Source organism: Biomphalaria glabrata, chromosome 3, assembly GCF_947242115.1.
Source record: "Biomphalaria glabrata chromosome 3, xgBioGlab47.1, whole genome shotgun sequence".
NCBI classification, from domain to species: domain Eukaryota; kingdom Metazoa; phylum Mollusca; class Gastropoda; family Planorbidae; genus Biomphalaria; species Biomphalaria glabrata.
The window spans coordinates 9,970,478-9,993,689 of NC_074713.1; the positions used below are offsets into that span (position 1 = coordinate 9,970,478).

General features: G+C 38.7%; 2 protein-coding genes across 4 annotated transcripts in view; one reads left to right on the top strand and one right to left on the bottom strand.

Annotated features, from left to right (window-relative positions):
• Positions 1 to 23,212, top strand: part of LOC106051401 (uncharacterized) — a 241,024-nt gene that overhangs the window by 135,307 nt on the left and 82,505 nt on the right. For all 3 annotated transcript variants that reach the window (XM_056023275.1, XM_056023276.1, XM_056023278.1), the window contains one exon: positions 16,408 to 16,475. The gene's annotated coding sequence lies outside the window, so the exon portion shown is untranslated. The remainder of the gene's footprint in view (positions 1 to 16,407; positions 16,476 to 23,212) is intronic.
• LOC106060231 (uncharacterized) overlaps positions 1 to 23,212 on the bottom strand; it is a 202,443-nt gene that overhangs the window by 9,248 nt on the left and 169,983 nt on the right. The gene's annotated exons all lie outside the window — the stretch shown is intronic.

Below are 23,212 nucleotides of genomic sequence, written 5' to 3' on the forward strand. Positions count from 1 at the left end.
CAAATGAAACATAAAATTGGAACCAGTTGTTGTTTTTTTTTCACTGAAAACATTTGAATATTTTTTTTTATTCACTATCGTATCCAGCGCAAACACTACTAAGAAAAATGTCATTTTAATGTTCAGTGATATAAATTTCAAATGCAGCATAAATAGACTTAATTACATTTTTACAATACATCTATTAAAGTCAGAACTTCATGGAACCAGCCAGGAACCTGCAAGGACAGCTGATCTCAAAAACGGCTCTAAACAATTTTCCTAGAAATTAAACAGTCAATGTATATCAGTGATAAAAGAATGACTAGCTCGTTGGTCACACGGGGAAATATCTCATCTGTTTCAAGTAAAAAATAAATTAAATTAAATTTGGCTAGAGATATTGATATAGGTCTAGGTTCAGCTTTAATGATTCAAGAGTATAATAGGCCTACATTAATGTTCAGGAAAATGTTGCGCATCCTCATCTAAGTCTAGATCTAAATGCTTATTATTGGAATATTAAAATGTGTACTAGATCTATACATTCACTTCACCAAAATTTTTTTATCGGGGAGAAGGGAACGGTGTAAAAAATCTAACATTCATTAATTTTTAAGAGAAAAACAGTCGTTCAATAAATTGTATAAAGAATGTATGTTTTTTGTTTTTTTTTAAAGTATTTTTAATGCTTTTCTTACTAAAATCTTCGTCAGTGGCCAAGACAGTATTTCCTTCAACTCCCAGGTCAATAACTCTCTTGACACATAGTCTGTACAATGTCCATTTAATCTGTAAACATGTACCTGGTTGGTGATCTTCACTTTCAAACGAAATAAAATAAAAAAAAAACCATATACACTAAGATGACTGCCAGATCCAGTATTTTTTCAAAGAGGTTTCTTTTTGTGTAGAAGCAGGGCCGGATTTAAGTATAAGGATGCAGGATTTTTGGTTGAAGCCCCTACATTTTTTTCGAAATCTTTGACAAGATCAACTTACGAATAAAATTACTTAATTCTAAAATCATGCCATATTTTAGAAGATAGAAATAAAATTCTTGTAAATTTAATCTCACTATCCTTTTAAAATATATATATATTCAATATAATTATATACACATTTTTTGAGTTTGTGGAGGATAAGTCCCTTGGTAGACGTATTGTCGTATATCCGTAGCTGTATTGACTTATTCCGAGCATGCTAAAAGCGTACACTCTAAATAAAGACATTTTTTGGCAGCCGTAAAATGCGACAAAGAAAGCTAGAAAAAAGCAACAACTTCAAACTTTCTGACCCGCCGAAATTTGGATATGTTTTTATGTCTTTTGTGGAGGCCCCTATCTCCTGTCTTGTAGAGTCCACGCGGCTGAAGCCTCACCTGCCCTCCTTTAAATCCGGAGAGGTTTTAGATTTGTATTTTTAAACAAAAATTAGTCCCATTTACCTATGTGCACTCAATTCTATTACTGGGTGTACTTCCACAAGACTTATGACTTCAATTTTTTTTTTTTACTAAATAGAAATTATGTTTGGAGGGACGATAAGAGTAATAGAGATATAGACAATAGTAGAAATAAACTGTAACAAGATCTAGATCTAGACTCTTAAGAGACTTATAGGAATTGGGAAGATAAAGATGTCCATAAAGAGATCCATTTCTTGTTTTTCTCAACATTACGGTTCCTACGTCTACAATGTCATTACAAAAAGCAGCATGGCGCCCAGCGGGGGCGCTTCATCAGCGTTACCCACTGTGTTTGGGGCGAGGGAGGAGGACGTTCGGTCATTACCTGATCACCCCATAAAAATGTTTACTTCCAGGCTGAGCTCACGCGCGGACTGCCAGCACTAGGAAGACCAGGGACCGCCTAGTTTATGGCACCATCAGCGTCATTGGGTGTGATGACCTATGGCTTGGAATGAGATGACCATAAAACAGAGGCAACACATTATTAGGTCATAAGGTCTTTTTTTTTGTGTGTTCTTTAGTGTGTGTTACGAAAACAAATGACCAATTTATCCTATTTTACAATGTCTTTGTCAATGTCATACACTCTCTTTCTCCCCACCCGTCTCTACCACTATCACACTCACTTGTTTTTTCTCCCCTTGCTCCCACTTGTTTCACTCTCTCTTCCCCTTGTTCCGATTCTCTCACTCTCTTCTCACTCTCTTCTCACTCTTGTTCCCATTTTCTCTTCTCTTCTCTTCCCTTGTTCCCATTATCTCTTCTCACTCTTGTTCCCATTTTCTCTTCTCTTCCCTTGTTCCCATTATCTCTTCTCACTCTTGTTCCCATTTTCTCTTCTCTTCTCTACCCTTGTTCCGATTCACTCACTTTCTTTGAGTCCTGTGCAAGTCCTCCACCAATTGCAGGCCCTAGGCGGCTGTCTAGTTTTCCTTTGCCTAAGGCCGGCCCTACCAAAAGAGACTTCCTCACTTTCATTCAAAAGACAAAGAACTACTCGGGTTCAGAGACTTGTACGCAAAGTATGCATTATTACATCGTCACTTTAAGCATTCTCGGGAGAGTCTCTTGATGGAGCAAAATGTCGCTCAGAAAGTAAATGAGCTTTCCTTCTTCTCTCTTCCGTCATCCATCTTTTTTTTTTTCTGTCACTTCTTCCGGTCCGAATAGTAAGTAAAAAAACACGGCGCTTCCGTTTGTGCACGTGAGCGGAATAGAGCGGTATGTCTCTATTAAATGTCCTGTGATTGGCGGAAACAGGAAGAGTTTGAACGTTTCAGCCAATAAAAAATTGTGTTGATAATCTATTTGTTTGTTAGGGAAAGGGTAAACAACTATTAGCGGAAGTGCGGATGAGTAAGAGAAATGGAGGAGGGGGGTTCCAGAAAAGGGAAATGGGGGAGGAAAAAGGTCGGAGAGGGGCGCTAGAGTTATGTCACTGTTAATAGTCTGCAGGACTTTGAGAGCTCTATTTGCTGGATGAGTGACCAATGTCTCGCAGTGAATTTAAAAGTTACTTCTAGCCGCTGGAGAAATCCATCAGAAAATAGATGACTCCGATCTCGCCCCTACTACCATTTTAAAACCAATATCAAACAAAAAAGAAAAGTAAAATACACCTTTCAGATCTTGCAATCTGTAGGGTAGATGATGTATTGGTCATCTGTTTCTATGGTTGATGGTTAACAAGGGTGTCTTGTGGCCAGCACAAAGACCAACCGTCTTTACTTTCCCCAACAAACGTCAGGTAGCCATTTTTATTTGTTTCAACTTGATGGTTGGGGGGGGGGGGGTCTAAAAATCTCGAAAATCACATTTCTTTACTTCAATGAGATTTCGACAATAGCTCCCTTAGTTCAGAAGCCAAGTGCTTTACCACTCAGCCACCACAACCCCAATATCAACCATGACGTAAAACCTGCCAGGTGAACATTCACGCTCATGTTCTTTTCAAAGTGCATATATAGGTTCAGACTTGATTCAAAGTGCATGTATAGGTTCAGACTTGATTCAAAGTGCATATATAGGTTCAGACTTGATTCAAAGTGCATGTATAGGTTCAGACTTGATTCAAAGTGCATGTATAGGTTCAGACTTGATTCAAAGTGCATGTATAGGTTCAGACTTGATTCAAAGTGCATGTATAGGTTCAGACTTGAATCAAAGTGCAGGTATAGGTTCATACTTGATTCAAAGTGCATGTATAGGTTCAGACTTGATTCAAAGTGCATGTATAGGTTCAGACTTGATTCAAAGTGCATGTATAGGTTCAGACTTGATTCAAAGTGCATGTATAGGTTCAGACTTGATTCAAAGTGCATGTATAGGTTCAGACTTGAATCAAAGTGCAGGTATAGGTTCAGACTTGATTCAAAGTGCATGTATAGGTTCAGACTTGAATCAAAGTGCATGTATAGGTTCAGACTTGAATCAAAGTGCATGTATAGGTTCAGACTTGAATCAAAGTGCATGTATAGGTTCAGACTTGAATCAAAGTGCAGGTATAGGTTCAGACTTGATTCAAAGTGCATGTATAGGTTCAGACTTGAATCAAAGTGCAGGTATAGGTTCAGACTTGAATCAAAGTGCAGGTATAGGTTCAGTCTTGATTCAAAGTGCATATATAGGCTCAGACTTGATTCAAAGTGCATGTATAGGTTCAGTCTTGATTCAAAGTACATGTATAGGTTCAGGCTTGAATTAAAGTGCATATATAGGTTCAGACTTGATTCAAAGTGCAGGTATAGGTTAAGACTTGATTCAAAGTGCATGTAGAGGTTCAGTCTTGATTCAAAGTGCATGTATAGGTTCAGACCTTATTCAAAGTGCATGTAGAGGTTCAGTCTTGATTCAAAGTGCGTGTATAGGTTCAGGCTTGATTCAAAGTGCAGGTATAGGTTCAGTCTTGATTCAAAGTGCAGGTATATGTTCAGACTTGATTCAAAAAGCATGCATAGGTTCAGGCTTGATTCAAAGTGCAGGTATAGGTTCAGACTTGATTCAAAGTGCATGTATAGGTTCAGACTTGATTCAAAGTGCATGTATAGGTTCAGACTTGAATCAAAGTGCATGTATAGGTTCAGACTTGATTCAAAGTGCATGTATAGGTTCAGACTTGAATCAAAGTGCATGTATAGGTTCAGACTTGATTCAAAGTGCATGTATAGATTCAGACTTGATTCAAAGTGCATGTATAGGTACTTGATTCAAAGTGCATGTATAGGTTCAGACTTGAATCAAAGTGCTTGTATAGGTTCAGACTTGATTCAAAGTGCATGTATAGGTTCAGTCTTGATTCAAAGTGCATGTATAGGTTCAGTCTTGTTTCAAAGTGCATGTATAGGTTCAGGCTTGATTCAAAGTTGCAGAAGGTGAGTAGCTCATCGGTTTGAACTGACCCCAACGCCAACATCTTTTCAAATGCAGGTAACATTGATTTGGAGATTATGGATCGTTTTTGCTATACTCTTATAATGCAAGTAACATGTAGGTCAACGGGTGATTGGTCAACTGGTAATTGGTCAGTTGGTTATTGGTCAACTCGTAATTGTTCTAAAGGTACTTGGTCGACTATTAATGTTAAGTCCAAACCAATGTGTCTGATACAGTGTCTTCCGAAGGAGTACTATTGGCATAGTGTTAAAGCAGCGCATTTATTCCCCCAGGGTGCCATGCGCCCTCTCTCTCTCTCCAGTCGCACCAACCGTGTAAGTTTACGCGGTCCTGTGATCACCAACGACTTGCAACGTCATCCATTTCCTCCAGGGACCATCAAGGGGGAAATAATCGGTGATCAGAGAACTTCAACCGGAAGTCCGCTCTGTCACGATCTTGTGTAATGATACAACCCGTTGTGACGCCACCGGGGGCGGCACTGGGCCGGGTGTGCAGCCATTTACATTCGCTTCTTTTTTCTTAGCTTTGACTGCTGTGTATTGTCTTGTTTTAGTAGAGGCCCGAAAACAAAACGCATGAACACAATCAGGGGTGGAGAAATGTGGTCTAGAACTGAACCCTACTTTGTGTCAAGGCAAGCATATTAGACATAATAGATATATGAAAGTCAAACAGGGAGAAAACTCTACCTCTATATATCAACTTTTCGAACAAGCGTGTTGGTATTTAAGAGGTAACTCTAGAACTATGTAAAACTTAAGCCATATATCAAAGTCACAGAGCGCGCAGAAGAAGAGCACATTACAATTGTGAAAGATATTCACCAAAAAGAAGGCAATCCTCTTCGGATATATCAATAAACTTTTGGGAATAGTTAGAAAGTTTTATAATTGACTCGAATTTCGATCAATCTTTTTTTTTTTTAAATCATTTCATTTTGTAACATTTAAAGAATACAAGGTAGCATAATCATGGCATAATGGTATATTTGAAAACTTGATATAATAGCTGGCTAACGCAGTTCCTTATAAATGGACGCAGACAACATCATCAACAGATTCATTTTGGGAGGAAAGGTGTGTACATTACAAAACATGTACACTACAGGATAGGAGACAGAACATAAACAACTCACTTATCATGATTTCCCCTAACAACTCCGCCTCTGAAAGGCCGCGCTCATGCCTTGTCAAAACCACTTCATTAATTCGCGGACCTTGAATTATTTTCGTTAATTTTCTGGATGAAATTTAAAAAGATTACAGTACGTTGAAATAAGCAAAAGATGGCGTAATATAACAAGACTTTGAAAATATTACATTTAATCCAGCTTTTCTCAAACAGGGTAATTGCGGGGAAGTGGGGGAGCTGAAGGTGGGGTCGCGGAGACGGTCGTTATTTTGTTCAAATACAAGAAATCTGTAGTACATGCTTGTTGTTTTAATGATAGTACATAACAAGTAACATCATTACTACTGTTCAGAAAGTTTAATTAATTGTTGGACAAATTTAACTGTTTTCCCGCGAGGGTGTCTTCAACAAGATCGATATAAAACGTTCTTAAACGACAACATTATCTAGATTTTAGAGTCTTACAGTAAACGTACACGTCTGTTGGGGGCGCTGTAGCTGAGTTTTTGTTTCTGTTTAACCTAACCAAACGACGTCAATAAAATCATGGTATGTGTCGTGAATTTGCTTATTTGGATTGTCACCCCTTTAGTGTTTGTTTACATTTGTTAACCTGTGTACTGACCGTATTTCGTAGTCCGTGCTGTGAACTCTACTATGTGTGTAGTTGTTTGTCATTCAGTGAAATAAAGCTTTGAATGTAACATGGTATTGTTATTATTAAGTACAACAATTTATTTCACTAAATCTGTCTAAACATGGATAGACTACTTCGGCCTGAAAGGTTCGATGTGGAACCTACCGCACCTCAAGCACAAGAAAAGTGGCTGCTCTGGTACGAAACATTTAAGTGGAGAAGGAAGTTCTGAGGCTGAGAATGCAGAAACACGATTGGGAAGCTTTAAGAGCTTCTCCATAGTCTTGGACTGGGGGGGGGGGGGAGGGAGGAGGGAACAATTTTTTAGTCTATAAGAAGGTAGAGGTGGGGGAGCAACACTGATTTATCATAAGACGCATATCTAAGACACACACGTAACAGTGTACTGCGAGTTCCACCCTGGCTTGCTCAATCTTGACGTTCTGCCAATCGCGACAACGGGCAGTGCTTCTCAGCATCGCTGTGGCGCTCGGATGGAAACGGTCGTTAGTAAAGACGATTAAGCCAATAGGGAAGCAAAACTGAACCCCCCGTTTGGGGGCTTAAAGACCGAGTCCATTGCACTGGTAGGGATTGAAAGAAGCCCCGATAAACACGCCTTTATCCAAACGCCGTTCCTCAATGGGATTTTTTTTTCATGGCGGAATCTTGCACGGTTAATGTGGTACAGAGAAGAACATTGGGGGAGTTTCTCTGGCCTTTGGCCTCGCTTCTGATCCAGCGTCCTTGGATACGAGCCATCAGTAATAGGGATGTAATAATTTACATCTGCTTGGACTTTTCCCAGATAGAAGTTTGTTCAGACAGTCAGGTGAAGGCGAGCTTCTATAGGCCTAGAGCTCCAAGAGTCTTAGACTTTACTCCTAGACAATTACAAGGACTACGTCAAGGACCGAGCAGAGTTTATAACATAATTATTATTATTGTTATTATTATTATTAATAACAAAAATTTCACTCTGAAATCTTCGCTAATAATTATCAGTTTGATTTTGAGTAAATCATGGTTTGCTGGCCAAAAATCTCTATTTACAGTTCCTTCTATTTTATATTTAAACTGTAAGGTTTATATCCTAGAGACATGATTTATCTTCTTATCATGGGGGGCTCGTTATAGACCGAGCTCTGTCTCCACGGATTGATTACATCACGTGGCTACCTTTGATAACTAGGGGAGTGTGGAGATACGGACAGATACAGCAGGGAGCTTGTGGATGGAGTATTGATATGGTTCAGAGTCTAATTTTATCACTGCAGTGTAATTTTTTTTTTTTTTTATTATTTCTTGTTCAAGATTGATTAAGTTCAAACTATAGTGCACATGATTCTCTGTTTTCTTCCAGAGTAGATTTGTTTCACGTCGTATGACTCCCCCCCCCCTTTTCCCCTATTCTAACTTGCTACCAATATATTACTATCACATTGTTATCTATACAATGATACTATCACATTGTTACCTATACAATGATACTATCACATTGTTACCTATACAATGATACTATCACATTGTTACCTATACAATGATACTATCACATTATTTCCCCATACAATGATACTATCACATTGTTACCTATACAATGATACTATCACATTATTTCCCCAACACTACCACTAAATTACTACCATTATCTCATAGATCACTCTTTCCTAATGTCTTTTATATAGTGCATCCCCCGTGCTTGTAGAATACTCAGTGCGTTATAGTCCAATCTCTTTTGTGGGCAAGGGGGGGGGATCAGGGGGTATCTGAGAAAGGCACACGTGTTGCCTTTAGGCGCTCAGCAAACACGACCCTGCTCTAGTAAGGATTCGAACTCTAGCCGCTTTGTTGGGTGGCCAAGCCGTAGCAAAGCAGTTTTGGCCTCTCCACATTTCACAATCTGTCTGTCATACTGTAGTTCCGAAATATTATTTTTTAAACAAATTAAAACTTTTTTCCGATAGGAGAGGGGATGTAGCCCCCCCCTTCCCCCCCCCCCCCCCCCATCCCTCCCCCCCCCCATTGCATTAATTACTACATCATTGATTCAACAGATCAACATTTTGGTAAATTAAAAAGTTGGCTAATTTCTTTATCTTCTAAACTAAATAATGAATTCTGGGTTTACCTCAGAAGATTCACTTCTGCTTCTGTTTCAACCTGTTTTGTCTGTTGTCTGTTTAACTGTTTCAGTGCGTGGAAGCAGCTCCAGACTTAAAAGACACCATTAATGACAAAATAAAAAAAAAAGTATAAAGGTAAATAATTAAATGGATTCCCGAACAGGAGCTCTGTATTCTAAAAGCACCAGCGCCCTCATCGGGCGCCAAATGCATGTATTGTGTGTCATGTGTGAGTTACCCGATCTGAGCTAATGGATGCGGCGTTTTCGAGTAATTATCTGCTGTTGGTGGAAACAAAGGGAGCTAATTTACGTCTGTAATGTCTTTTGTACACATGACGTCATCTGGACCAGTAAATTTCAATAAGTGGACTGCAGTTGAATGTCCTTCTAGAAAAGGATTTTGTTCGACCGTCTGAAACATAAGCCCCAAGTCCACCCAGGCAGATCTCATTTATCAAGGGTCTCTTAAGGAGGCCCCGTTAAGACATTACAGCAGGCTAATATAACCAAAGAAATATTTCAATTAAAATAGCACACCTCTACTACACATTTGTTGATGCATTTAGACATCTATCTATCTATCTATCTATATCTATCTATCTATCTATCTATCTATCTATCTATCTATCTATCTATCTATCTATCTATCTATCTATCTATCTATCTATTTGTTGATCGGTTATCCGTCCGTCCGTCTGTCTGTATGTCCGTCTATCTATCTATCTATCTATCTATCTATCTATCTATCTATCTATCTATCTATCTATCTGTCTGTCTGTCTGTCTGTCTGTCTATAAATCTATCTATCTGTCTGTCTGTCTGTTTGCCTGCCTGCCTGTCTGTCTGTCTATCTGTCTATCTAGTTATCTATCTATCTATCTATCTATCTATCTATCTATCTATCTATCTATCTATCTATCTGTCTGTCTGTCTGTCTGTCTGTCTGTCTGTCTATCTATCTGTCTGCCTCTCTGACTATTTTCGAGCTCTATTACACTAAAGAGGAAAATACTACTTACTGGCAAGCACTGACTGATCATTAAATCTAACTAAATGCATCTAGTTTTGAATCTAGTTATCTATCTATCTATCTATCTATCTATCTATCTATCTTTCTATCTATCTATCTATCTATCTGTCTGTCTGTCTGTCTGTCTGTCTATCTATCTGTCTGCCTGTCTGACTATTTTCGAGCTCTATTACACTAAAGAGGAAAATACTACTTACTGGCAAGCACTGACTGATCATTAAATCTAACTAAATGCACCTAGTTTTGAATGGAGCAAGGGGAGATAATCCTAAAAAGTAAACAATTAGGGTTATGTCCCCTTCAGTAAAATAAGAGAGAAATCTATTCTAGATCAAAGGAGGTTTGATGATCTCCCGTGTCTGGTGTCAGTCCCACATAGAACTTGTTCAGATCGTAGAGCTATACGACATTTTTTAAAAAGAGAAAAGAGTTTATCCAATTGCAACCAATACAAATGCAACTAATCAATTTTGGTCCAAATTAGATCTACCTCGTGTTTAGCGTTGGCTGAGTGGTAGAGCGCTTGGCTTACGGACCGACGGGGTCTCTGGTTCGAATCCCGATGAAGACTGGGATTTTGAATTTCGTGATTTTTAGGGCGCCTCTGAGTCCACCCAACTCTCTTATGGGTATCTGACATTAGTTGGTGAAAAGTAAAGGCGGTTGGTCGTTTTTCTGGCCACATGACACCCTCCTTAACCGTGGGCCACAGATACAGATGACCTTTACACCATCTGCCCTATAGATAGCAAGGTCTGACGGGAATACTTTATCTCATGCAAGATTTTCTTTTACAATATTCGCTGACATATTCACGTAAAAAAAGAAGAAGCGTGTATAATATATTTAATAAAGAAATGTCTTTAAGAATAGTATTCCTAGTGGTTAAGCTGACACAGTTTTAACATATATAATTTGCCACACTTTACTCAAACAATATTAGAACCAATTTTTTTTTTCAATTCAAATTATACTTTATTGATTAGATACATTTAATTTAGATTTAGTTGTATCGTATACATAAAGACTGTTATTTCTATATCTATGTTGTAGCAGTATTTTTTTTATATTAGGGGATATAACTTTTGTGTAGTATTATAAAATACAAAGTCTGCCCAGAAGAAAAAATAATCTCACGAAGCCAAAGAAATTTTGTTGTAGACTAAATCTAATTCCATATTTACACTGGTGTGTCTAGGCTGTTCTACGCCAGACAGCTGAATGCTCCCAGTTGGACAGTAGCCCATGTCATGGCTTCACTTAGCCCACGACCCAGTGGTCAGTTGATGACGCTATTGACGACAAGGAGTGACCTCCTATCTGGCCTCTGTGAATAGAGGAGCTCATGTATTGACCACTACTTTGTTGGACATAGGGAGGGGTGGATCCTTGGTGTCTCGTATAAGTATAGCCGTTCGGCCGGACATTGATTATAAGACACTTGTAAGGACTGGTCCAGTTTAAAGAAAATCTTTAGGGCCTCTGATTGAATGAGGGTGAATTGGTAAGGACAGACATAGAAATAAATACAAGATGTATCCCAGAGGTCACATCTCCCCCTCCCCCATTCTATGTTTTTTTTTTTTCTTTGAAATGTCTTCCTCGGGTAAGAAACACTTAAAAGTTCTATAGAAAGTTACATTATAGAATATATCTTATAACTGTTATTATACTCCGGGCCATGGTATACAACATGGTACTAATGATGTTTTGATTATTTGACTTACTTTATTTTATCCTTTCCTAAATTTAGGAACTGGTCCACGCCAGGCCGGGCATTGCGAAGGGCATGTGTGTGTACGTATCGTGGTTAAGAAAATAGTTTTTATTTTTTTTAAGATTAAAAAATGTAAGAATTTAGATGGGTGACAGATGTTTTGATTATTTTGTATGACTGTTAATACAAAGAAAGTATATATTGAATTCCGTTTAATTTATAAGTCTGACCCTTTCCAAAAAGGTAACAATGACATTAGAATAGCTGGGGCTGTGGACACAAAGTTTATTTTGTTACGTTTAAATTACATCTAAGTAGTTTTTTGCTGCTTACAAAATTTGACTATAGCATAAGGGCATGACAGTGTTATGGGCCTGCAAAGTTAGATCTGCATCTGACCATGTACTGACCATGTATTACCTTCAAAAATTGCTTCCTTGATCATGGATCTCCTCCTGGTTTAAATGCTAGTTCAAAAAGCTTTTAGCACGTAAATCTTATCTTATCTTATCTTATCGTATAAATTACATATGCCCCATAAAAAATTAAAAGAAAATTGCGTCCTATTTATTTGCGGGCCTTACTCTAGTTGTGTTTGTTTATTTACCAAATCGCTGGTTTTATTTGCTGCTTCAGGCGACCCATTCCTTGCACTAAAAAAGAAAGAGAATTTATGCCTATTAGTCCTAGCATATGGAATAAGAAATGTATCTATATCTTTTTGTCTTTCATGTGGGTGTTTTTAAAAAAAAAAGGTTCATTCCTTTTACCCCTGCAAGTTTGACTTGACCATACTAGCAGTGTGCCCGGCTCTGGGGTGTCCTTCTCTCCCTGTTTACCCTGTCATGAGGCGGGACGGCAACTTTTCTTCCATCTGCATAAGACTAACAAGGCTATTCATCTTAGTCTCAATGTCACATCTTAAAGCAAAGGAATATCGGTCGTCTCGGAAAATCTCTGATCATCAGGGACGGATGCCATCAGTGATAAAGGGACTTAAATCTGTTTGTCAATCAGCTTTCAACAGACACTAAAGCAAAAACAAAACAACAAAAACGAAAAAAAAATTATTTTAACATCATTTTTTTTTCTTCTGATAACTAGGCTAATACTGGATCAGTAAGGGTACTGTCGCGCAGATGATGAGCCGGTCCGGACAGCGTCCGGTCATCTTTAATCCCCGGCGCGTGCCGCGGCAAAGGCACTGCACAATGTAGACGTAGAAATCAATGTCTTTGGCTCCGGACGTGTGGACACCTCCGTCCCTCCCTCTCTCCTACCTCCCTCTCCTGGTAAGGTAACTCAAGACTGTGTCAACGAGATAACGAGAGGCCAATATTGAGAGATCATCTTACCCCGAGCCTTGGACAAGGACAGAGACGTCGGGAAATCCCGTCCGCCCTTAGGTTGATTATAAAGAAGAAGGAGCTATTCTCGCTGCAGTTTCCTCCCCTAAGACCCAGGGACTGATGTGTGCTGTTGGGATTAGCGGATTATTATTTTTTTCTTCTCTGTTAAATAATTATCTTTGACATGTAATTAATGAGTTGATGCCCTTTGTTTAGGCTTTTCTGAGGTTGTTTTTTTTTTTAAGTCTGAAACATGATTTTGTTTTTCAATCAGTAAAATGTTTGACATTAATGCATTTGGATAAAAAAAAAATAATTGAAATTATTCTGATAGATTGGGAAGATTTTTTTGTTTGTTTAGAATCTAAATGTTTATTTGTTTTACGATCTCAGTTATTCTATTTCTTTACAGCGTGAGCTCAAATCTAATGCATTTGTTTTCAAATATAAGTAGGACCTAGAGGAGAAGGGATAGGCAGCAGTACAACACATGTAGCAAGCAGCTTGAGAAGGGAACATTCTTGTTGGTGGATTGATGGCACCTGGCAGCTCTGAAATTTGAGATCCCCCCCCCCCCTGTACGACTTAAAATAAGATTGATAGAGGATTTATTTGGTTGCATAAGTCTAGCACTTGTTTAATTTTCTTTTAATGTGTGCTGACATGCTGGACACAGAGAAGGAGGGGGAGAGAAGAATAGGAGAGAGATGTAGACTTCAGAGAGACGAGAAAGAGGGAGTGCGAGAGAGAAAGAAGGAGTAAGATAGAGAGAAAGATAGGGAGAGATGGAGATAGAACAATAGAGGGAGAGAGAGAGGGAACGGGAGAAGAAGTTAGAGAGAGAGATGGAGAGAAACGATATATATATATATATATATATATATATATATATATATATATATATAACGAGAGTAAGAGAGAGAGAGAAAGAGAAAGAAACGAACAAAGTATGAGAGAGAGAGGAGAGAGAGAAAGGGGAGAAATGGGTAGAATTGCTCAATAAGAGAAATAGGAAAGACTGTCAGATAAGAGAACGGTAGTCTTGAATGAAAGAAAAAGAAAATAAGAGAGATTAAAAGAGAAAGAGAGAGAGAGAAAGACTTGAAGATAGAGACTCTTCAGACAAAAAGGGAGAGAAAAGTAAAAACAGTGAAAGATTAGGAGGAAAAAATTATACATATAAAGAGAGAGCCAGAGAGGGAGAGCGAGAGAGTCAGAGAGGGAGAGAGAGAGAGCCAGAGAGGGAGAGCGAGAGAGAAATAGTAAACGTAGTGCCCTTTGTTTTAATGAGGACTTTGATCATTATATAGAGTTAAAACTGATAAACTGTTGATTTATATCCACTGTTTGAAACATTGCGCTCTTCAAAGATGAACTCATTTATGAAAACTTCAGGCTAATTAAAGCTTGCTTCTAATAACATTTGGGAAACTTTTTGAGGGGCAACATTTGTACTCACTTACCTCATAACACTGTAGTCCACTTGAAGCTCCTTATTTGTGCTAGCATAGCGTACATGGGGAATACAGTTTCGGAACATTATTATGAAAAGAATTATTGACAACACATTTAGTGGGAGTGTTGCAATGGATTCAAAGAATATGGATAGTGGGTAGCATCCGTTTAATGTCCAGGGGAAGATGAAATGTGATATGACATTCTCATATCCAATATTCAATTTCCTCGATCGCCATCTTTAATCTTGTCATCTTTCTCTGCCCTCTTTCCCCAGGATGTGATCCAACTAGGTGCACATAACTCCAGATAAATCAAGCAGTTAGTCTAATTATCTCCCTTATGTCTCCCACAGTTACAAAACATAGGCATTTATTTATGTCTAGTTATACTTTTATCTGCGCCCCCTCCCTCTCCCTCTATTTTTCTCTCTCTCTCTCTCTCTCTATCTATCTCTCCCTCCTCTTTCTCTTACTCTCTCCCTCTCTCTCTCCTCGTTTTAGGTTTCCCAAGAGACCTGCTATTGTGCTAGTGTTACCCGGATCATATCTCGAAAATGCATGGCGTTATGGAAGATTCTACACGATGCGTGCTCTTTTGATTCAAAGCTTATATTGACTCACTCTATCTCTCGATCTGTCTGTCTGTCTGTCTGGTAAAAGGTTTGTACACGTTATTTGTCCAACACCCAATCTTGAATCAAATTAAAATTTCGCACAATTATTTCTTTGTACCTGACAAAACAAGAATGAATTTTTTTTTATTTAAAAAAAAAGGTAACTAGTTAGTTAATTAACTATTGGTAATTAATTAGTTTGTTTCGTATCAAACAAGGGAAAGAAATTCTGCTTGATAGATGTAGTGGTATAAGTTGAATTAGTCCCCTTTATACTTTGAGTAGAGAATTAGGTCGCTGCTATTTTCATAAGCACTTTGCTGGCACATTGGTTGCTGTATTGGCTTGGCTCGCGCTCGATATCAAGTCGTACGGCTTATATATATATATGTATAACATACATATCTCTCTGCTCTGCGTATTGATAATGGTGATAATATTAGTTGTATTTTTCCTGAGGGCCCTAGTTTTTTATCATCATTGATACATCGATATATATTAATCCTTTCATCTAATAATATACAAAACTTCCCGGTTCATTTCCAGTACGAGCTTTTCGATATATGCTGTAAGCTGTTCAACATAGATTACAGACACGAAATATATAAATTAAATTAATTTGTGGCTTTGCGATCACGTTACACCAGTAATTAACTGTCATAATTACTTCCCTTGACATTCCATGGTCCAAATAAATAAAGCAGCTTTCTGACAGCGTGTAGATCTATTTTTAGCACTCTCCCCCGCAGCTAATTATTATCGCATAAACAGATCGAATTCTATTGTGTAATATAAGATTGTTAATTTGAAAACATCAATACATGAATATTGTAAAGAAACGCAGTAGTGTAAAATTAATGATTCATGTGATAAATGTGCGATGAGTTATGAGTGAAACACTGTGTTGAGATGTAAATCAGTTTAGGGAAGACTTCCTAACTACACATCTTCTACCACTACAAGCGTTGGTCAGTTTAGGGAAGACTTCCTAACTACACATCTTCTACCACTACAAGGGCTTAGAACGTAAATATGGATACTAGACTATTTTTTAGAGGAAAAGGAGGGGGGGGGGTCATGTCTAAACGACGTTCAGAATTCATTATAAGATTGTATTCACAGACAGCTCCATTATGCATTAACGTAGATATAGGTAGGTCCAGGGGGGGGGGGGATGACACATTCCGTTCATTTTGTGTTACCTTTCATCCAGTCTACCAAGAATAGTGCCGGCGCTAAGGAAAGGGTAAGGGGGCTTTGGGGAGCCTTGTATGGGACCGTTCTGCATCTACTTAATCTGAAGTACTGTCTCATTGCTTATGCTGGAATGTTCATATTTGTATAATGAACAAGGACTTTCTTAAATTGAACATTAACTAGGATCTTCAAGAGAAACTAGGATCTTCAAGAGACACATTAGATTACTTTGGTTATAGACTGTTTAAAATGTTATTCTACTCTAGCATCATTATATAGAATAGTTCTCTCTCTTTGATTTCAGGCTGTAATAAACCGCTGATGTCATTGTCGTCTTGATCTAGATGGAATGGATGTCATGTCATGTGTCTGGTGAGTTTTTATTTCATATTTTAATTTACTCATAGACAGTGCATTTCAAAATCTTTAAGTCTAAAAAGAATTATATTGACCAAATGAAAACCCGACTTTGGGTCAATTCTTGTGTACATCAAATAGTGCATGCACACCGACCTTTCATCCTTGACCAACAAGCACACACATACACACGTACACACTGTTCAAAGCAGCTTTATACCACTATTTCCTTAAGCTAATGATTAGTGAAATAACCCAAATAAAAATTCCTGTAACTCCACCAGGACTCGAACCCCTAGACCTTCGGTTTGATAGCCTAGCGGTTAACCACTCGACCTTTCCCATTTTGTAGCAATGTGTTTCAAACCTTATATTCAGTCTCGGGAGTCCGATAGTAATTTCACTCAGAAATCGGATTTTCAAATTATACCCGGAGATTTGTGCCAATACTTCTAGCTGAGGCTTTTTTTTTAAACTCATCACACATTTTTTACTTTCGAAACCTGACTTCCGTTAACAATATCCATTTCCGGTTTTTACTTCAAAATAGTGAGTTGAATTTGATCTCGTCTTTCGAGTTTTTGAGATTGAAGATGGAGTGACCACCAAGAAAGCCACGATTTCCCTTACCATTAGAGGGCGCATTCTGAAGAACGGGGAGACAACTGTGACAAAAGTTTCAATTCTCTCCCTTGAGCGCCACAAGACGTAGGATGAGTCCTTACGCCATGGTAATACAAACTACATGAGTTTAAAATATCGTTCTCTTTTAACTATAAAATACTCTTGGGCTTTGTTGGAGACGTGGTGGAGTTAAATCTTGGGAGATGAATCTGTGAGTAGAATGGACGATTGATTAGGGAGCTGTCCTTCACGTGAGTACTTAAGTTAACAATAGCTTTTTTTTTTTCTTCTCTGGATCTCTCGGCATGCGAACTCACACTGTAAGGCGAGCTGAGGATGTGTCCAGGAAGTGGTAACTATCAACCTGGGCTTCGATGTTTACCCTCGGAAGTGCTCGGGACATGTCAATCACACACATTTAAAAGCATGCACTCACCCATACACACAATTATACACGCGTAATTTCGAAGGGCTTTGCATATTATAGGATATGCTATTATACATTTTTGACTTGATACTATACTGTTGTAACCCTGCCTTGCACCAGTGCTTGAGGTGCGGACTAGCGCACTAGTGAACGTAAACAGGAAGAGACTAGAATGGAGATAATAACATTGCATCAGGGATTGTGAAGAGTCTGAATGTTTGGAAACTAAGAAGCCAGCTTTTGGTGCTGCCTGAAGGTTGTAGAAGGGACCTGGAGCGAAGCGGGGAAGGCTGTCGTTGGTCCACATTCGGGTTGCTGTCTAAAGGACTGGTAAATTAGTAGAAAGACTCTGAGGAAGCTGAAGGATGCTATGTGTTTGTCCTAGTGAATAAACACCTGTATTTATTTCCTGTTACACTGTGTTGAGTTGCATGCCTATTCGTTGAGTGCCTAACCTAGAGTTACAGCAATTGGTATCAGAAGTGGGATTTGGGCAGCTCAACGAAAGGAAAGAATGGCGACGCTTAGGAAGCTAGATGAACTTAGCTGTAAACAGTTAAAAGAGGAACTCCGAGCCAGGGAGCTGAGGATCTTCTGTGCCAAAGAAAAAATGAGAGAACGCCTTCGACAAGCCTTGCTGGACGAAGATGAAGATCCGGACTCGTATCTGTTCGAAGTACAACCAGATATCAGAGAGCTCATGAATACCGTGACAGATCAGATGAACTCGTTCCAGGTACAGCTAAAAGAGGTCAACGAGCAGATCTGTACCATGATTAAACAGATAGGTATCAGTACCACGCTGAACAAGACTGATGAAACGTTTGATACCGTGATGAGCAAGACCGACGATCAGATGGCTACCATGTCGACAGGTATAAACAATCCGTTACTCAACGGAGACGCCGTTGATGGTGGCGCTGTCTATGACTGTAATAGCGAGCCGTGCAAGCTTGGCTCCTACGACAAGAATCCTAACATTTGTTGTGAAAGCACTGAGCACAGATCTGATCATGCTATCGTGATTCCTGCCTACACTCAGACGTTGAACAATAACTGTGATGACGGGACCTCCTCAAAGGGAGAATTCGAGCACCGGAAGACCTGCCAACTAAGTATTTGTCCTGATACCAGTATCAGCAAGAGAAGCGCTGATGGTGGTACAGCAGATGGACACATAGGACGTTGTAAACGTGCCCCACAGGTATGTCTTTCAGACACGCTTGAATATTATTCCGTGTTTGACAACCTTGCCTCCTGGGGGCCCACGGCATATCGAGAAAGCCTGCTGGAGCAACGTGTAAGACAAATGGTCTTGATGACCTACGCTATGACATCCACTGCATCGCTTCTTACCATGAGTCTGCCGTCGGTGGTAACTAAGAGAAAGGCCAGACAACGAAAACGACTTCCCCTTAACCAAAGGCAGATCAATTGGAGCAGAAGGAGAAAGCGGCACCTGCAGAGAGCAGTGTGGATTGCTTTGTGGGGAGCACGATCAATGCAATCTGTGACTCCCACTGACCGACCTCCACCTGCACTGACCAACCGTGAACATGTTTCTTTTCGGGACGAAAAGACTAAGGTGGGGGCAGTGTTGTAACCCTGCCTTGCACCAGTGCTTGAGGTGCGGACTAGCGCACTAGTGAACGTAAACAGGAAGAGACTAGAATGGAGATAATAACATTGCATCAGGGATTGTGAAGAGTCTGAATGTTTGGAAACTAAGAAGCCAGCTTTTGGTGCTGCCTGAAGGTTGTAGAAGGGACCTGGAGCGAAGCGGGGAAGGCTGTCGTTGGTCCACATTCGGGTTGCAGTCTAAAGGACTGGTAAATTAGTAGGAAGACTCTGAGGAAGCTGAAGGATGCTATGTGTTTGTCCTAGTGAATAAACACCTGTATTTATTTCCTGTTACACTGTGTTGAGTTGCATGCCTATTCGTTGAGTGCCTAACCTAGAGTTACAGCAATACTGTCTTACAGCGTACAATACAGTACATCAAATATTTACGTGTCTTATAGAAATGTTAAGATATGAGCTTGGGTTTCCAGTAGTTCTGGGAACAGGTTCCTTGCCTAGCTTAGTTCAAATTTAAGATAGATGCCAAGAAAAGTTCCTTTCGAAATTTAACAGCAAATAAAAGAAATAATGCATAAACTGTAGGCTACATATTTCTGCTACTAGCTGTTAACGAAGGAATCGTGTGTCCAGCACTACGACCTAGTGACACAGGAAGTCCATTGGTTTATTTAGGAGTATCCGGGGATTTTTGAGTTTAAGTCAGAATTAAAGAGACTATCGCGTGTTGGTCACTTCACTTTGAAATCACGTCTGCAAACCACAGCACGAACCTTCACCTTGCCTCTGTCTGTTGAACCATTGGGGCACCACACATGATCTATCTATCGACCTTTTTTTTCCCCTTTCCTCTCTATGTTTTGCATTGCAAACAATCTCCTCCAATGACACTTGCCCATCCATTCTTTAAGGCTGCCTTTCCGTCACTTTCTCTACCAACCTCTTCTTCTTTTTTTCCTGGAACTTTACCCTGAAAGTAGATCTCTGCGAGCCCTGCGGACCTTTTAGTATGACCATTAAGTTTTAGTCTGCGTTTTTGACAGTAGTCAGCAGGTCATCGTTGGGTCCAATAGCCATTGGGATTCTATTTCGCATCTTCTCATTTTTTGATGCGGTCTTTGTATGGGATATCTAGGATCTTTCTAGAGCAGTGCATAAACAGCACTCAGAGCAAATTACCCGGAAGTGACACGCAGGAGGTCAGAGTGCGAGACAAATCACACATGTATTGAAAGCTTACAGAATTCTTAGTATTGGAAGTAAAAGTTATGAACTTTCTTTCTATTCTGGCTAAAGACCCTAAATAGATTCACGTCAAAAGATATACCGTACTACAAACTAACAAAACTAGGAAATGCGCCCCTGTTGAAAGTACACGACCATAGAGTCGGACATATTTTTAGCATCATTGGACCTCCAGGACTCATCGCTATCCAAAACGTACATTGTACTTTAACATAAGACTTCTGAGGCTGTTCCTGTACAAAGTCAGCGTCGTGTGCATTCCAAGAGCAGAGCAGTATTGATAAACATTTATGCGATGACGCCATTGTACTTCTGGCGGGAAATAGCAGACGTTGAGCCAGCTAAAGTGGATAACTACTGTAAGTCGTCTGCTGAAGTATAACTCTCGACCGTTCCATACGAAGTAGCGGCTGGTCTCCTTGACCCAAAATGACTGCCTGGGTGCTGATTAGGTTCCGTTATCGGTGTTTTGTTTCTGTAATTTTTCTTTTGTTTGCCTGTTAGGTTGTGTTTGTGTGTTGTGTGTTTTTTTGTTTTATCTTTATATAGAATAAAGGTAACTTAATAATATATGAAAGAAAGCAAGAGAGACAGAAAGAGAGAGACAGGCAGAGAGAAAGAGAGAGGCAGTGAGAGAAAGAGAGATGCAGAAACAGAGAGAAAGGCAGACACATACAGATAGAGAAAGAGAAGCAGACAGAGAGAGAGAGAAAGGTAGACAGAGTAAAAGAGAGAGGGGGCAGACACAGAAAGGGAGTGAGAGAGGCAGACAGAGAGAGAGAGAGAGAGAGAGAGTGAGATACTAAAAGATATCTTAGACACCAACATATCAATTATTAAAACAAATTTCGATAACGAAATAATGTACAAGAGAGAGAGGGAGAGAGAGAGAGAGAGAGAGAGAGAGAGAATAGGGGACATTTAAAAAGTGGGAGATTTAAAAGTAGGGAAAAGAAAATAAAATGATATAAAGACACAAAGTGTTATTGAGAGACACACAATGCTAAGAATTTTATTGTAAGTTTAACAATAATGTGTGAGATTTGTGTCTGAGAGAAAAAATCTTTCCTCATCCGTCAAACAATGCCTTTATCTGATACCGAACATCAAAATAGATTTTTTAATGCACTGTAATTCGCATTGCTCCGCCCCCCCCCCCCCCCCAATGTAATCGGTTGTGGCGCTGTTTCCAAATTTAGGTCTCAGGTTTGAACACTTTGAATGTTTTCTAATACATTTTGTGGCCCGCGGGATTATTCCTTCTCCGTCTGCACACTTCGACGTGATCCACTCAACAATGCGCCACTCAGACTGTCCTCCATCCGGCCTGCCATCTTGGGGGGGCGCGCGAAGATACAGTGTCGCAAGACGCTGCTATTAGACCAGACCATCTGAAACGCCTGTTAGTTCTAATTCGAGGCGCTGCTATTAGACCAGACCATCTGAAACGCCTGTTAGCTCTGATACAAGGCTTATACTTGCCTTTCCCACCCCATTATTCTCGAAGTGCTTGTGTTTTTATCTTTTTCACTTCTTCGGGGCAATTTTTTGTTGTTGTTAAAAAGAAACATCTTTATAAAATAAGACAAAGAAGAAGAAGTACTTGGCTCTTATATTACATTTTACAATATACACCAAGTTACTGTCAACAAAGCTACGCCTCTGAGTTTTTGGCATTATAACAATGTATTGACATTATTCGATTCTATTACTGCAATGCTAAAACATATTGATATGTAATTTATAACAGTTATAAAAATACAGAATAATTTTATATTACTAAAATTAGAGATTTCCATCTATGATCTAAAAACTAAGAACAAATATTTTCTGGTGTATCTGGTGTACAGAGCCAGACCTATATATATTATACCTAGACTGGACATGGAGATCTCTTATCACAACACAAAAATGTCGTGAAAAACTTTTTCAAAAAGCTGAAACAAGGCGTTGTGTTGTAAAGCAGTTATAGTTATAAGAAGCAATTATTTTTTTGTCAACTCACACTAACCTATGTAATTGAGCATCGAAAATAAGAGTACTCTCGTGTCATAATTATTATTTTGCAATTTTTGATATTAGATCCAAAATCTAGAAAGATATAGGTAATCAATCTATTTCAACATACAATCTAAAATCATAAGATGATTGAAATCAACAGACTTGAGTTTATTTCATTTTAGATCTAGGATTTGCGTAACATTATCACCATTGAAACAAACAGGAAATCGCTTTACATTATAGATTTGCATAAATATATAGTTCTGTGATTAATATTAATAATAGTCCATTCTATTTAAATTCCACAAAATGATGTTTTTTTTTTATTTATAATCTTTGAAAAGTGAAGATCTTTACTTTTCTAAGACAGAAAAGATTCGGAGCGACTTCCTTTACAGCTTGAAAAAGAGTTACGCATATATATATATTATACAAACATACTAACACATATATATGTATATATACACATATATGTTAGGTCTGTGATCTGATCATTATCGGATAAGAATTTGTTTCAGTTTTATGGTCTTGGTACAATATATATAGGTCTGTGTTTTTTTTTTTTATATAAGTTCTATGATTATTTATTGTGCACATTTTACCATTGTAGAATCGCATTACAAAAACTCTTCCGTATGTAGTGCTAGGTTATTTAGTCCTTGACATTGTTTAGTGGTGCACTAAGTCACCAGTCTCCAGAACTTCAAGGTCTCCAAGGAACAACACAAACTTCTTAAGAATAAGAACATAACACTAAAATATTTTTTTCTGCTTCAAAATAGATTTTATTTTCACTCTTAAAACAATCAAAATAAACCAAAAATATTTTTTAAAAAGTAAGAAAAAAAAGAAAGATTATCTAAGGGAAAGAACTCCA